Here is an 8,424-nt window from a genome sequence, read left to right on the forward strand (position 1 = left end):
CCTCTTTAGATGAAAAAAGTCTTAGTAACAGTTGCTAGCAAAAACATTCTGGAATGGTTTTGTTGATAGAAGATGACTGTTGTGCTTTCAGAAGGAAAATTAAACTAAAGAACAAGTATATTTAAGCATAATTGCTTTAAAAACAGAACATACACTGTATAATAATCTGTAGTTCACTGGAAAATGGAATAATCCAGAAGTCTGAGTTTGGTACGGTGCAGTAAAAGCTGTGTTAACTTGCAAGTGAGTTCTGCTTGCCATTTTCTAACAGACTACATGTAAAATGCCGTGGTGCCACTGGAGTGCAACTTAATCTGGCTTCTAGTAAGACATATTTTAAAATTCAGTGCAGTAAGCTTCAGATGCAATTTTCAGGAGCGTCATTTTGCAGACCAAGAGAATCGTATTGAAAACTGTTTTTTAAACAAGAGCCAGTTCTCTCTGGTGGCTGGGTAACTCCAGTGCAGCTGAGCCACGGGGGTCCATCTGCCTTCCAGATTCCCCACATCATGGCCTTCTCTCTGGTTTTGCATAGTGTCTTCTCACTGGCCTCTGTTAACCACGACACACTACTAGTGTGTTGTAACAAAAACTAATAGTAATTCTTCCCCAGTGACTTTTGTAGTTTACAGTGATCTGATACAAGTCACTGACAATCCTCTTAAAGCCTGATTCTCAAAGTAGATGATTCCTGCACCTAAGCCATATCCTGATTTTGCTTTTGGAAAACCAGAGCTGTTCCTACATCCTTGCATGTTACTACATGAAATGGAGGCAGACTCAAGACAAGCCCATTTGTCCAGCTGGCCTGAACCCTGAAGGGCTGAATAATACCTCACAGATATCTACAAGTCCAAAAAYTATTTCAAAAACAGAAATACTCTTTGATTGCCTAGATGAACAATGATTTTTTCTTYTGCCTTTTTTTTTATTTTTTACAAACAAATACATAAAYCGTTTCAAATCATTCAACAGTTTTAACCTTTCTACTCTATTTCTCTTAATTTGCATTCTGGCCTCAGAGGAATGGACATTACAGCAGTAGTAGGTCAAAATGAGCACTTTCTAAACTGCAAAACCAGGATTAAGGCATGACACCAGTGGCAAATCCCACTGGAGACCAGACTGCTAGAGAATGCCAGCAGGTAAATGGGCCTGTGTTGGTCAGGCACTGCCACACTGCAGTCTTACTGTGTTAGAAAGTAAGCTATTTTAATGATATGTGAAAAGATACCAAATCATGAGCAACACCAACCTTCTTGTAGCTCTGAAGGAAGAAAATAATCTATCCCAAGATGCATTGAGCACATATCTGTAAAATAATCTGTGGCAAGTTTCTTCGGAGCTTGTAAACGAGGCAAGAATAATAAACAAGCGAAAGCTGAAAGGGGCTGAAAGGAGCCTGGTGTATATAACAGGAATTCAGCTTTGCTGGGACCAGCGTTTCAGCAGGCCTTCCCACGATGACAGCCTTACACTAGTCCCCTTTCAGCTTAGCAAGGTGCAAACAACTTTCCAAAACTGCTTAAAGGGCTGATTTTTAAAGAGGTTTCAACACAACTTAGCACACTTCTACCCTCATTTGCTCCCACAAAGAACTGCACTTGCTTTTTTTCTTTCTTTTTTTTTTTTTGGTGCATCCACAAAAGCATCCTGGGCAAATCAGGAAGCCCTTCAAACCGGTGCACCAGTTTCCTCAGGCACTTCTCCCCGCCGGAGAGAGGGTGTCACATCTAACGCTGCTCGCTGGGAAATGGGAGGCAGGATTGTTACGGTGGCTTGCCAAATCCTGCTCAGGGACGGTTTGCTGGGTTGGCTTTAGACAAGTTCACCTCCCTTTGGACCGCGCGGGCTGGGGAACAGCGCTGAACCATGCCCCTCGGATGTGCCTGCTCCACAGCTCTCCCCAGTGTTAAAGGCAGACGTGAGCCATGTATTTCATATTCCGTGGGCTGCCAAGACTCCACTTCGACAGCATTTTGTACACACTCAGAGATTTTTCATCCAAGAGCCTGAGATAGTTTATTATGATTAGTAGTACATGCCGATTGTTTGCTAAACGCTGTTCAAGACACTGAGAAAATACAGGAGCTGAAATGCTCAGACATTTACTAACAGATTAATTAAAACCTTTCCCTGCCTGGGAAGCTGCATTAGCTACATCAAACTGATGAGTAAACTGAGGCACAGAGCAGTGACCTGTCTTGCTGGTGTCACTCAGGTGGTGGGACCTGCACCGCTAGCTCCTTTGCAGCGGATTCGTGGTTGTCTGGTCCCACAGGCTACATCAGGGGAGAAACATATTGCAGGAGTCCAAAAAGTATTCCATATTCCAAAAGTCATGAAATTATTAGTGTTAGAAATCTCTTACTGGTCATGTGTGTGAGGAACTGCTGTCCAGTAAGACCATGGATTATTTTGATAAGCAGTTGGTCTCAGGCAACATTAGTTTGTGGGGAAGTTTCTTGGATGTAGCAAGTCTTCTCTACAAGGCTCATTAAATTGCATTTTGCTACATTTACTGCACGTGGCCAGTTTCCCTCATATGGATTGACTGTTTATGCTCATTTCTCGGCTGTGTTTATTGGTAAAGTTTCATAGACGTAATCACAAATGCATAACAGCCCGAACCAATATAGAGCATCCACTAGTTCTAATAACATATGGTCTGACCACTCAATAGTTTAGATGCCATGGTTCATTAATTCTCTACGGGAGTAATAAACGTTTGGTATTGTCTTATTTTTCATGCCAATTTATTGTTCCAGTCGGATTAAAAAAAAAAAAAAGGACCTTCTATAGTCTAAGTTTAAACAATCCCTTGCTTAGCTTTTCCAGAGCTGTGCTGCTGTGTGACAACAAAATCAAAGCCACAGGACTTTTGTCTTGGTTAAATAAATGTCGCTCCCAAATAATGGAAAGCGTTTAGAGTCAAGACTCCAGTTCAAGTCCATCTCTGAAGTCGTTCTGACATGCCTCTTTTCCTCGCCCTGTTTTGGAGAACACCCATCCTTAGTATGAAGACATGAGAAAGAAAGAGTGGTAAATTTAACAAGAAGTAAATTTAGAACAAATCAGTTGCTGCGGTACACCAACAGCTTGGGAAGCTCCTGCTGTTGGAAATCAGAAACTCAGAGGGGTTGAACCTGAAGTCATGAGCCACACCAGCCTCCTAGGGATAAGAAAGGGAGGTTTCTAATGAGAAGTGGAGCATTTTTGTCCCAATTCTTTACCCTGTTAATGAAGTTATAAAGGAAATGGTTTATTTTATGGCTAATACCATGGCAGATTAGGAGTTTAATCAGGCTCCAGCAGCGAATCAGTAGATTTTGGCAAGTGTGAGGAGGTATTACACAGCACAGTAATTATTGTCTAGGCAATGAGGTATATGAAGAAGGCCTAAATCTTCCTCTGAAACTTGAGCCACCAACTGAGAAATGGAATAGCCAAACTGATAAGCCAGCTGTGGGACTGGTGCAATGATCAGCCAGGTTGCACAGCACCTTGCTTTTCTTAACTGTGTAGGACCAGCTATTTGGTTTGTTGCTGACTTTCTGCTGTTGCTTCTCATCCTCCCAGGACACCTCCTACCACAAACCCAGCAGCAAAGTCTCCTTTGCAAATRCTTTGATGTGGGGAAGTTGATTCAGTCTCAGATCAAGAGGATGAGACATTATGTGGGCTGTGGACCATGCTTTCAGGTCAGCCCACAAGATATGCAGGACTGCAGCCAACTTATCCTTAAACAGAGAGAATATGCTTGTTTGGGTTTTCTAAATTAATTCCTGAAATGTAAGGTACCAATAGAAGTGTGGTGAAGGAGAATGTCATGTAGTGGCTCCAGTCCACTGCAGCCTTTAATTGCCTCCAGTTTGTAGTTTGTCTATGCTAGGTCTCTTCCGTTAAAATACGCACTTGTGCTACYGCTGGCGGCAGCAGTGGTGGGAGCTCTAGTATTAAAACAAGTTACCCATAACCGCCAGATTGTTTAGACCTGGCAAGAGCAGGGTTAGTTAAAAAGGGAACTAAAAGGAGGTGGCAGGTTCACAATGGTGCTCAGKCCTTTGCTATCATTCCCAGTGTCATGTTGACACCTCTTTCCAGTCATTCATAGCAACTGTGAGTGGCAGGCAATGGCCAGGGCTGTTGACTGTAGATCTCCCAAACAGTTACGGAGGTATGTGATCTTTCCCATCACCAGATTTCGATTCAGTGTTTTCTTAGCTCATTAGAAAATAGCTAGTTGTACTGAAGCCTATTTGCTCCTCAGCTTTCTACCGCCATTGCTGACCAGAATGAAAACCATCCAGATGACAGCAGATCAGAACTGAAAAGAATAAAATATAAAGCAAGGTCCAGGAAAGTAAATTCTTATTTCCAAACCTGGGGTCCAGGCCCATTCGATGTTTCTGAGTAAGCCATGTCTCCATRCTGAGAACTATTAACAGCTCTCTGCTCAAAATAAACATTGTTCACTTAATTTATCTAAATTTCTGGTCTATCTGGCCAGAAAAAAGAGCAATTTTCTTCAGCTATGAMGTGTGAACCAGATATGTTGTTTGTAGCTGTGTCTCCGCTGCAGTATCTGAGTGAGTGCTCTTGCCCCATCTGAACCCTTTTTCTGGGCGAGTTCCCTCATCAGAGCAAGACCTATGTCCCCTCGTTTCCCCTCTCATGCCACAGTTGTTCTGGAAGGGGAAGCTGGGAACATGGCCCAAGGGTAGCTATGACACACAGCACCCAAACCCTGAACCCAGTATGCCACATTTCTCCTACTAAATGAAGTGGGTGGGAATACACCCAGGCACGGAGGCCAGCTGGCATGGGATGACTCATGTATCATACTCTCTCAGCCTTCAGGATAGGRCGGCTGGGTGCAAGGTGCCTGTTGGGAATGGTCCCTGAAATGTCTTAATTCCTAAACCGTGCATGGGCACTCTTTGGGACAGTGTTATCTGGCTCCGATCAAAACCATGCCAGGGCGAGTTCCAGCAGTGCAAGTGCAGAGATGATTCATTCTCAAATGCAGTTTAGCTGGCTTGTGTAGATGTACACCCAGGGTAGCAGGCTGTGAAGTTTGCAGTGGCATACACCTGCCCTGCGTTCTCTGTATCGCCCGGAGAATAAATAAAAATCAACACAAATCAATTCCATGGAAAATGCTGATTTGAGAAAAAGGAATTTTTCAAAAGCGACTTGTTCTTTTTAGTGCATCATTTATAGGAGCTCTGTTGGAGATAAACCAGAGGAGGCAATTTTCGGGGGTTGTGTGCACAGTGCTTGAAAATTGGTGCCTTTGAAATGGACCAGTTTGGGCCTCCATAAACTCAAACACTCAAGATCACCCATGAAAACTTAGCTACAGATTGCAGATGGCAAGGCATGACTCCRGACTTTCTGCAATTTTCAAATACAAAATGAACAAGAATAGCACAACTGCACAGCACCATGTAACAGGCTAAGAATTTATTCAACAGAAAGAGAAGGGCTGTGGGGAGAAACTGATTATTGCTCTGTAAAAAATGGTTAARCAAATGAGAAAAGTTAAGGTTAAAGCCCTATGAAAATAATTTAATATTACAAAGTCTAATGTGCTCAAAATGCATAATCATTTGGTAGTATCACTCCAGAGCTAAGTTTGTTTGTCATCAAACCATGTGCTTCTAGATATTAATGTACTTGGATTTGGCTTATGGTTCTCTTTTAACTGCTGCATCATGAAACATATTATGGAGATGGTTGCCATTTTACCCTGAATTACTGATGGATATATTTTTTGAATCCCTGTAACATTTGACCCATCTTCTTGGCCAGTGGGAAGAAGTACATAATGTGTGTCACTTGCTCATATAAACATTCAAGCCTTTAAAAATATCTCTCTGACCTTCTTCAACTCTTTGCCTCAATGATTTCCTGTGGCAGGGAATTCCTCAGGGTGATTATATGCTTTAAACAGAAGTATTTCCTTGATCCATTTTAACTTTGCTGCCTGTGAAATTGACCCAGCAACCCCCTTCGGTCCTTGCATTATGGGTTGGATACAGAGGAGCTTCCGGATGTTTTTTACAAACTAGTGATTATTTGGTATTCTAGCATTATTTATATATACATATATATATACAGAAAAAAGAAACACACGACAATAACAATCCACTTAAGTAAACAGGAAAAAATCTAAACGTTTTTCCAGAATCTTTAGTCATTTGCATGCAAGAAAGAAAGAAAACATCAAGAAAATGACCTTAAAAAGTCAGCTGCATCCAGTATACATACACAGTAAACAGAAAAATCAAGATGGCCATTTCCTCTTTTTCTTTCCTTCAGAATGGAAGTAGTTTTTTCTGGTCATCCACCTATTGCACTGAAAGAAATGATACTCATGTCCCTCTCGTCTGCTGCTGATGGGCTCAGATGCCATCACCACCAGCCATGAGGTTCCCGTTGGCATAGCACGCATAGGAAAAGCTGCGGTGCCCTCCACCTCCATCCTGCGGTGAGGACACACTCTCCCAACTCAAAGGGTTTAGTAGGAAGAGTGACTTCCCCAGAGCTGACTCCAGGCTGGGGACAACGGCCTGTGCTAGAGGACAGCAAGACCCAGAGCTCCCAGCAGTCTCACAGAAGCAGCAGTCATTGTCTCCACCTCCAGCACAGTCCCCTTCTCTGTCCTGGCCCACCTTTGCCCCTTCCATCACAGCTCTGCAGTCAAAAGCCAAGGTCGCCTTGCCCCAGCAGCAGGTGGGCAGTTCATCTTCTTCACAGACCTTCTTCCTCTCCTTGGAGGAACGATGAGGATGTTGCGATGGGACATTCCTCTGGAGATAGAGGAAATCGGTGGTGAGCAGACGAGCAAACTGCCTTCTCTGACTCCTCCRGCAGTCCCTCACCACTGACTGATCCCTTGTCTCAGCGCTATTTAAAGTAGCTGCTTCTTTCCAGTGAGAGAGAGCTCGTCTAAAAGCAYGTGGGTATGAAGGGTAGGTAGAGTGATGTGATTTGTGACATGGAGTATTTTTTTATAATAAGTGAACGGCAATGCTCTCAAATTGCTCCTGCCTTGAGCTGTTTTTATTCAATAAAATCATTGCTGGTCTCATGTTATAAATGGCTCTTGAAAAGGGTCTAGCTCTAACATCCAACAGCTCACCTGGACTAATGGTTTTTAGCAACAGTGGATCAGAGCCCCTTGCCATGGTCCTTTCCCACAGAAAAAGGAATTTTGGTCTGTTTAAAACCATATGTTATCCTGAGATATTTCCATAGCTTTCTGGGTATTTTGGGGCCTCTGCCTCATCTCTCAGGTAGCCGTATATCTTTGATAAGTGAGTTCAGAATTGTCCTAGATTAATATGGCAGCCAGCTTGGGAAAGAACTGAATAGTGACCAAAAATGCAGAACAATCAAGAATCAAGTCATTAGAGTAATACCTCTGGTGATTTAGGATCCCTTGACTGGCACCCAGTGAGCTTTTGCTTCCCAGTGGTACCCCTGCTTCCATTTACTCCCAGCACACCTGCTGCTGGCTGAAAATGATAGATTTCAGAACAAGGTATTTTCATGTCAAAGATGGGCAAACCGTGGTTAAGAAATTTGCTCCAGGCTATTTCAATCTCGGTAACAGAGTCACAGACAGAACTGAAGACCTCCACCTCTCAGTCTGCTTTGCAACCCTGGTCACTAACTGCATATGTGGTCATTTATACTTCTGCAGGTAGCCTGTTGTGGTCAGGAACTGGGTGGGAGAGGATGTGTGCAAACCAAGTCCCACTCTAGCTGTCGGTCTGGCCTCCTTAAAGGAAATACTGGAATCTACTGAGGAAGTAGGAATTATGGAGGAGGAACATCTGACTTCCTGATCACAAAATATAAAGTCAGATCCCTTCCTGGTGCCACTCTGGCAGGTCTGTGAACTTACATTAGAGATGACTGGGTCATTGTGCAAAATGGAAACAAGAAACCTACTTTTATATGTTTAGAAAGGGTTTCACATTGCCTGTTTTCTAGTAAAGGACTTGTATCTCCCAAGTCACTTTTCTTAAAGAAAAACATCTATCATCCCAAATCAGGGATCTCAAAAGGCTTAGTGACTGGGAAGTCTTTCCTTAGAGTCTCTTCCAAGCTAGCCCCAGAGGTTTTGCATTTAAAGACCAGATCCTTTACAGAAAAAATAGTATTTTTATCCTCATTCAGTAGCTCAGCCAAACAAGAATCCATTGGTTCTCTGAAGATCTCAGAGCTTCAGGATCAGCCCAGTGTCAAACCTTGGGATATGAAAGCTTCCCGAAGGCCACCATACTGTTCAATACTTGCCATCAGCATATATGTGTTTAATCAGGATCTTGACAGGTAAAGACTGTGAAAAGAGGACAGTTTGTTCTCCCAAGCTGTTCAGTCTCTAAACCCCCTGTTTATTTTGGAAGTGAA

This window comes from Apteryx rowi, unplaced genomic scaffold (genome assembly GCF_003343035.1).
Source record: "Apteryx rowi isolate R43461 unplaced genomic scaffold, aptRow1 scaffold_157, whole genome shotgun sequence".
Lineage (NCBI taxonomy): Eukaryota > Metazoa > Chordata > Aves > Apterygiformes > Apterygidae > Apteryx > Apteryx rowi.